General features: G+C 40.2%; 1 long non-coding RNA gene across 2 annotated transcripts; it reads left to right on the top strand.

Annotated features, from left to right (window-relative positions):
* The first annotated feature begins 6,207 nt into the window (after window positions 1-6,207).
* On the top strand, window positions 6,208-7,496 carry LOC144714396 (uncharacterized). Of its 2 annotated transcripts, XR_013584347.1 has the most exons (4): window positions 6,208-6,343; window positions 6,456-7,045; window positions 7,146-7,279; window positions 7,364-7,496. It is a non-coding gene; the product is annotated as an uncharacterized LOC144714396 (long non-coding RNA). The 2 variants fall into 2 exon arrangements; XR_013584346.1 differs by lacking the exon at window positions 6,208-6,343 and having other exon boundaries at window positions 6,387-7,045.
* Window positions 7,497-8,511: the final 1,015 nt, after the last annotated feature.

Below are 8,511 nucleotides of genomic sequence, written 5' to 3'. Positions count from 1 at the left end.
TTGCGGAAGACACACGATCTGTAATGACTGAGTCGTATTTAGTGCTATGATGCACTAAGAGTGGTGACAATCAACCTGATCTTTCAGGCCATCGCCCCTGTAGTGGTGATTCAGTGTGGATGGTGCGAGTGCCCATTCGCGCTTAGGCGCGGCATCAGGTGAAGTCCATGTATACTGGGTGTGCGGGTGCCAAGTGCCACGCGCCATCGCCAAGCACCACGCACGGGCGCCAACACTTCACATGAGCGCCAAGCGCTGTGCTCGTGTGCAGGACGCGCAGGCCGGGCGGCATGTCATGGGTGCATCACACGGAGTTGTAGGGGAGCCACATAGTGCTCGTGTAGGCAGCACACAAATTCCATATGTGGGGCGCGGGCCAGGAGACATCTCGCCAAGAGACTAAGGCTATTGACACTCACTGAGCGCCGAGACGACACGGGGGTGCATTGGGTTTCCATGGGTAATGCTGGGCGCATGGTGCCCAGCTTGGGGAGCCAAGCATGGTGATGCCCGAGTGAACTGAGCGAAAGGTGTCAAGGTGTCAGCACGGGTGCTGTGGCGTGTGTGATCGCCAGGCCCACGGGGACGCGGCGCCCGGCCCGGGTTCACGTGTGTAGTGATGGTCTCGGTGGGCATGCGCACGGGGCTGTGGGCCTCAAGGTGCAGTGGGGCCCCTACTCAGGTGCTTGGCGCCTCGTCTCGTTACTTCGGTATCAACCCTGGTCTTCCCCATGTAATGTTCATGAGTATGATGTAACCTTTTGTGATATCAATGCAATGACCCTAGTTCTCGACGGGGCTGCATCCCCACCCTTTCCTCCAACCCCTTCTATGCGATCTTAAGCTATTGCAAAAGACTTTCACTGCAAGAGATCAAGGCTGCATAATATTCTGCTATAAGCACTGAGGCTGGCACGCGCTAGATTCGAGCTACTGTCCTACCTCAGGATTTGACCGCATGACGCAACGTCACAGATTGGGGGTGGTGACCCAGAGGGTGTTCTTCACTCCTCGACATTCTTCTTCACCCCTCTTCTTCCCACCATCCTCTTCCCCTTTCTCGTGAGACCCAAGCCTTGAATGAAAAAACTCACAACACAATAAACTTAGGTCTAAGTTCTAGGGCACCATCTTGCCGCCTTATATAGTGGCACGATGGCCCTTACTAGAGCCAGGGGAGCCCTCAGTAAAGGCACAAGTGTCCTTACTAGGGGCGGGCTTTCACATAGGACCTCCTTTAGAACAAAACAAAAATATTTTGACGATGTGAACATGACACCACATGGAATGATATGAACATGAACATGAGAATACAGATACTGATGCAACGAAAATGAAAACATGAACAAGATAAAATGATGAATAAAATGAGCACAAGCCGGTGAAAAATTCAAAAATGGTCGATGGGTGTGGTCGTGCTTTCACCTGAGGTGTTAAACCTAGATGGCTTCACCATTATCTTGGCATGCCGGTCGGGCAAGATGTGAACCGTCGGGCCGTCGATGATGATGATGGTGGATGAGAAGGCGTCTATGCTGGAGTGGACTGGCACGCTCCATCAATATACCTCACAATAATAATGAGATATTTTTAGATGAGGAAGGAGAATAATTAGAGAGAGTAAAATCAAAGATATAGTGGGATTCATTAATCGCTCTCTATCTTAATTGTGCACTTCCTCCATAAGTATATCTGTCAATTATAATGAAATCTTTTTATATATGTATATGGTAGAATTAGCAAAACTAAAATGCAAAATATCACCAAGCATCGATAAAAGCATGAGAAATCCAAATATGCTCATTTGTCACAAAACAATTTGTCCTAAACATATGTCTAAATCAATCAAATGGTCTTACACACATATCAGTTTTAAATAAAAAACTAGAAAACTAAATCCAGCATATAGTTTAGGGTACTTTTGGGTGCCATTGTCCCCTGATCTGCCCGCAAAGAAAAAAAGATACAACATATAATGTAATGGAAAAGGTTTTTAGGGTACTTGATCTGAATGACCAATCTTATTGCAAATGTTAGACGACTGTTACAAAAATGTGGGTTTTAAAATAGGCCATTTATAGCAATGGTTATATGGCAAGCTGCCTCAAAGTCCATTCATTATTCTTGTCTTGTTTCATTAAGATTTTAGTCTTGTTTGGTACCAAGCACATTCTCATCTTCTTCAGCCAGCCATATGCTGAAAATGAATAAAATAAAGGATTAATCCCATCTCAAAAGTTTTATAATTAAAAAATGCCAATAGAAGTTCCAAAAGTAAACATGAATTCATATTAACTTTGCCCATGTGTGAGAGCTCCATGCTAAACCATGCTTTCAACAGTCCATAACACCTATTGGGTCCTTATGCCGCCACCATAGTGAACTGCTTTCTTGAACAACCACACTGCATACCTGTTGCTATTTAAGTGTGGCCAAAATTAGCCTGAGCGTTGTTGTGCTAGTGGGTCACTTTGCAACCCTTTTTTACTTGTTCATTTTATTTTTATTACATCTTTTTAAATTTCTTTTCATGGTGATGTGCCTTTTAAGTTCATATTTTGGCAACAGATATGAGTTCATGACATTATCTCTATCTTGTATTTATTTTGAAAAGCAAATCAATTCATAGTAGAAAAATTAGTGAAAATAGGATGAACTAACTAATCAATAATTTGTAAATTGATACTAAAACCAAGATCCATAAAAAATAAAATCAAGACTAATCATATCAAAAACATGTATGGTTAGATGTAGAAGATCCAAAAACTCATATCTGTTGCCAAAAATCATATCAAAAACAAGATCCAAAAACATGTATGGTTAGATGTAGAATATATGACTAGACATATGTCACTTCTGGCATGAGCCCATGTGAAATTATTTAGGGGTCTTGCCCACTTAAACTCACCCGCTTACTTCAAATGTCAATGGATTCTATAATCTCAAATAAGGTTGAGTTTCTCTTGTACAACATATTAGGAATATGTATTATAATATTTTAAAATTTTAAAGAAAGCCAACTAGCGATAGTTAGGGTAAGCTATTGGTTGTAATGTCTTGATCTGGATGAAAACTTGCAAAAAATTTCAGTGGAAGACTTAAATGGCTCAAAATTGGATATTCTACATAAATGAGACGGATCACCTAGGCACATATCAAATCTGTGTCGTGTTGTGTCCTCAAGTGAGACGTGTGGAGTGATAATTCAAAATGAGTGTTTTAATTCCTTGTTGGTAATGTTGAGATGATTCAATAAAAATAGAAAAACTTTACTCACTTAGTAATCTTAGCTAGTGATGAGTACAGATTGTCTCTAAAGGGAACAATGACTAAGAATCGAATGATCTTAATATGGTGTTATTTGAGATTGCGAGAGATAGATACTAATTACACAATCAAGTGACAAGAAAACATGCGGAGAGAAAGTGATATTAAGTCGAGGAGAATGTTTAGTAGATATTGATAATTCAGGTTTGAAAAAAGAGTAAATGCAAGAGTAAAATAACACTGAAGCGAATAGTGATGGAATGAGGTAGAGAACACATTAAAAAAGATAATTACGGAGTAATTTTACGGCAAGGCGATGATGTGGTGGTGGTAAGACGTGATTTGGAGAAAATGTGGAGGTGATTGAATGGCAAGATGTGTTGTCTCATTCATCATATGAGTGAGATTATATAGTGATATTCTATTTGGAGACTTCAATGTCCATCTCAAGTATCATTTGAATAGGATATTTAGAAGATGTGCTTAAAGACTGGATCTCCATGTAATGGTCACATCATAATTCTCAAAGTTTTGTTGTATATCCATGGACTTGGAATATAATGAGTACACCACATTAATGAACATGAACGAGATATGGAATGTAAGATTGACTTGTCGGCCACATAGCTGAAGAAGGTGAAGAAGATAACATAAAGAAGAGGAAAGAAGTGTAACAAGAAAATGAACATAGTAAAATTTCAAATAATTGAATGAAATATTCTCCATAGGTTGAGGAGAAAAATAATATTAAGACCAAGAAGAAGAAAAAAGAGAGGAATGTCTGCTCACTAGATGGAAAGTGAAAGTTTGTTGGAACCGGTCAGATTTGAAGGTCATATGTCACCATAATTGCAATAGTAGGCTTTAGGCAAGTCCTATTTGAAGGTTGCTGAATTAAAATTAGTTTTAATGAAGTATTACTGTATACAATGTGCCAATATCATGTGTGATAAAGGTGATAACCTGGACAATTATTAAGGCTAATTAAGAAATTTATTCTAATTTGTAGGTAGGGGTTAATTATCTATTGACAAAATGATTAAGGAAATTTATCTCATCGCATTGTAATTTCCAAAGTTATGATGCATAAATTCCATATTTATATATTAGTTTTATGACCACGAAGAATTTTGTTTAGCATAAGACACCGAATTTTTTTAACTATGTTAATGGTGGCCCTTTTAGTCATTTTTATCATTAGACATTGGTTTCAATGGCTTTTATATTTTGGCTTAACCTTTTTCAATTTGTGCTCAGTTGTAACTTTTTGTTGTGCTTCTTGGTAACATTCATCACACTGAGAGAAAACTCTACCGGGAATTTGTTTACAATTTAGAGTAAGAGAATCATCTGATTGGTCTCTGGATATGAAAATGAAACCTGTTTAATAATTGTCAAAAACAGGAGTTCATAGTTTCTTTGTAAAGTATATCAACATATCGGAATCAAGAAGAGAAGAGTTGGAGCTGAGTATTTAAGCAACTAGAGTTTCACGATATATATGTCATGTGGCATTTAAAGTGTCTGAATTCAGATAGGAGTGGGAGAATAACTTAACTTGGAACCCTATTTTCTCGTATACATCTAAATCAATAATTAGACATGAGTTAATGTACCATTTTCAGGCGTACCTACCCAAGATATTTGAAATTTAATCCATATATGTGCCAAATGATATTCCCAGATTAGATGCAGAAAGACATTGGCAAATGAATCTGATCAGGTCTATTTGATAAGCTTTTACATCAAATTTGTGCAATAATATAATACTGTTGGAAATATGTTCAATCAAACAAAAATTAATCCTCTGATATGTCTTCAAAATGTTATACAAACATTGGCCTCTTTAATGTTTTTTGAAATGTGTGAAATAATGTGACTGAATAAGAGAGCATGTGAAAACAAAATGCCAAAAGAGCAAAATCAATATGGAAGTGACGATCCACATATGATTTATATCTCAGTTATACTTTCCCCCGTAGTCTAAACCTTTGTAAAAAATAGGGGAAATACTACGTATCATCACCAACTCTCTATTTTGTTCAAAAAATAGCACCAACTTTCTGTTTTTGTTCAAAATATAGCACGCGCCAACAAGAAGACGCCAAGTGGCGTCTTCTTTTTTTTTTTGCCAGCGATGGTCCGCCGGAGACAGACGACGGCGGCGGCGGCGGCCAGAGACGGGCGCCCGCGGCGGCCGCCCGCGACGGACAGCCGCGGTGGAATCCGCCCGCGACGGGCAGCGACGGGCAGCGGCCAGCGATGGTCAAAATGCTGACGTGGAGTCCACCTGGCGTGGATGCCATCGTGGAGTCCACCTGGCTACCACGGTGGAATCCACATCAGCATTTTGACCATCTCTGGCAAAAAAAAAGAAGACGCCACTTGGCGTCTTCTTGTTGGCGCGTGCTATATTTTGAACAAAACAGAAAGTTAGTGCTTTTTTTTGAACAAAACAGAGAGTTGGTGATGATACGTAGTATTTCCCCTAAAAAATACATATATTGATCGCACATAAAATATAGATATTGAGGTAGTACCTTAGGAGATTCTGAACAGATAGAAATATTTCGTTTAGACATATAAATGGATATTTTAATAATAATGCTAAAATAAATCATAATAAATGCAATGCAAATGAAGTGGAAGTTCTCTATCCCAACGACTTTGAACAAAATGATATATATTAAATGTAAATTTTCATCGAAACATAATTTTGAGATGACTTCTAGGAAAAAAATTAAACCCATCATTAACTCTATGAAAGTTTTTGAAGAAAATATAATACAACTTCTAATGGGTTGTTAAAGTACTTGCAGACAAATCATATATAGGAAGTCCGGTCCCCAGTTTTATTTTGATCAAACCAAATTTTAATAATTATTAATTTTCAAAAAACTAGTATTTTGCTGAAGCGAGGGGGGGGGGGGGGGACGATTTGAAATTCCCGCGCTCGTTCCGGCAGTGGACGGGCGGACAGACAGAAGATCGTCGCAATCAACGACTGCGCGTGCGAATCGGAAGAGCAGATCGTCGCAATCGGTGAAGCTGCCACGCCATTCATCGGCCTGCGCCGGTTAGATCTCTCCCTGCCAGTTCTTTTTTTTCTGAAATCTGTCATCGCCGTCGCCGATTTGTTCATGTATTCACCAAATCAATAAGATCTGAAATCGATCGGCTGTAAGCAGGTTGTATGATCGGTTCGCAGATGTAGATGTAACGAGATAACAAGGAAAAAAGAGAATGAACGGTGGAAAACTCATGACCTGTTTGCTAGGGATTGTAAGAAGGTAGTAGCTACACATGATTCCGCCGCATGACAAACATGCCATCGATCAATCTTGGAAAAACAACGTCAGATCTCAATTATAGAAGAAACACAATCCGGATGAGCATGAAAGCAGATTTACAGGCTGACAGCGACTGGATGGTGAGAAGATAAAGATCGAGTTCAGTCGACGCTTGGCGATCCGCATCTGGGAGTGAAGAGGGAGAAGAAGAAGGAGAGGGAGGAGCGGCGAGAGCGTCGAGACGGGCGAAAAGGAGGTTGGAAGAGGTCGCCCGCGACGCGGTAGTCCTGCTCGACGTTCCAGCGGACGTTGAGGAATTCAGGAACGCAGCAGGGAAGACGGAGCGGGCCGCGGGATGTGAAGCCGTACTCGTCCCTGGCCGCCTCGAGGAGGTCTTTGAACAAGGGATGATGCAGGTACGAGATCGGAATCCAAAAGCTGCGAAGCTCCTCTCCCGCTCTCTCCGGAAATCCCACCTTCACTTGCACGTATCCCCTCTTCGCCTTCTCCTTCTTCTCCATCGCCATCTCTTCCTTTTCTTCCTTGCTTCCTCCAACTGGTGAACGATCTGGTGGGTGGATGATGCAGAAAACTGGCTTTAAGTGATTGCGGGGATGCATCTGCGATGATGAACGGGTCAAATTTATAGAAGAAACAGATGGAGCTGGAGCGGTTGCGCGGATTGTGGAATTCCCGGTCGCTGCGGAAGGGTTTTGAACCAGGTAATTTTGATTTTGAACCGGTCGCATCTCATCATTTACGTTCATATAGATGTCAAATCATTGACGCTCGCACTTACTTCTCAGGGGTATGCCGTGAATTTCGTTGGGGTTTTGGAGACGGAAATCTGTTTAAAAAATATGGACGGATCCCTTGATAATTCTTCTGTCGCTTCCTCATCTCTTAGTCATTACTATTGGGCAGTTTGTTTTGAACCTAGAAGTAGACATGGTCTCACTGTTCTGTTCGTTTAAAAAGAACAAAAGATTGGCACAAAAGAATCGCACAGGGGTCTGCCCCTTGTTCTATTCTTTTTTGTGAGAAAAATAGAACAGATGCTCAAACAATTCGCACAATTTGAACAAAACTCCCATAATTCGCACAAATTTGTACATTCGCACAATGGGTTAAAATTCACACATTCGCGCAATTGGAACAAAATTCACACATTCACACAACGGGTAAACATTCACACAATTCAAACAAAATTTGTGCAAAATTTGCACAATCCAAACCGCGCACAGGTCCGTGCGATGTTTTGTGCGAATTCAGTTTTGTTATGTTTAAATAACCGAACAGAACGAACAATTCGCACAAATTCGCACAAAGAGAACAGAACCTAGAAGCTAGATGAAACAACTAGAAGAAATTATACCCACATCATTCAGATCAACTATGACACCAGACACATGTGATAGTGTGCGTGAGTAAGATATAACCACATTCCAGTTTTTGCACTCGAAATAACCACATTTTTCATTTGGGGTTCAACAAGTGCACAAAGAACAAAGCCCTATCTGTGAGTGAAGGTTGATGGATACATAATCATTGTCATCATCATTGCATCACAATTGTTATTTATGGATATTTGGTATCTCATCAAGATGACATCTCCTTCCGCTCCTTACCATTTCTTTATATTTATGGGTATGTAGAATTTGAATTTATGTAACTCCGTACTGTGAGTTGCATGTTCCTCATTAAAGGGAAGCTAGATAAAATTATGGAACTACTCCAAATGAGGCCCACCTCTCTCTAACTGCTGTTTTGAAGCCCAAAACCAAATTGATTCAATGTGGTTTGATGACTCAAATAATTCACATAAGCTGTAAAAATCACAAATGCATCTGTAGCCCAATGTCAAGTATCCAATTAAATTCCTCTTAAGTTTCAGCACACATAGGAGTTTAAAACTTCTTGGCCTAAAAATCAAGAAAGGTTGCTTAAAGATGCC

The sequence above is a fragment of the Wolffia australiana genome, chromosome 17 (assembly GCF_029677425.1).
Source record: "Wolffia australiana isolate 7733 chromosome 17, ASM2967742v1".
NCBI lineage: Eukaryota > Viridiplantae > Streptophyta > Magnoliopsida > Alismatales > Araceae > Wolffia > Wolffia australiana.
Note: the sequence above shows the minus strand (reverse complement) of the source record. Positions and strands in the feature narration are given on the sequence as shown.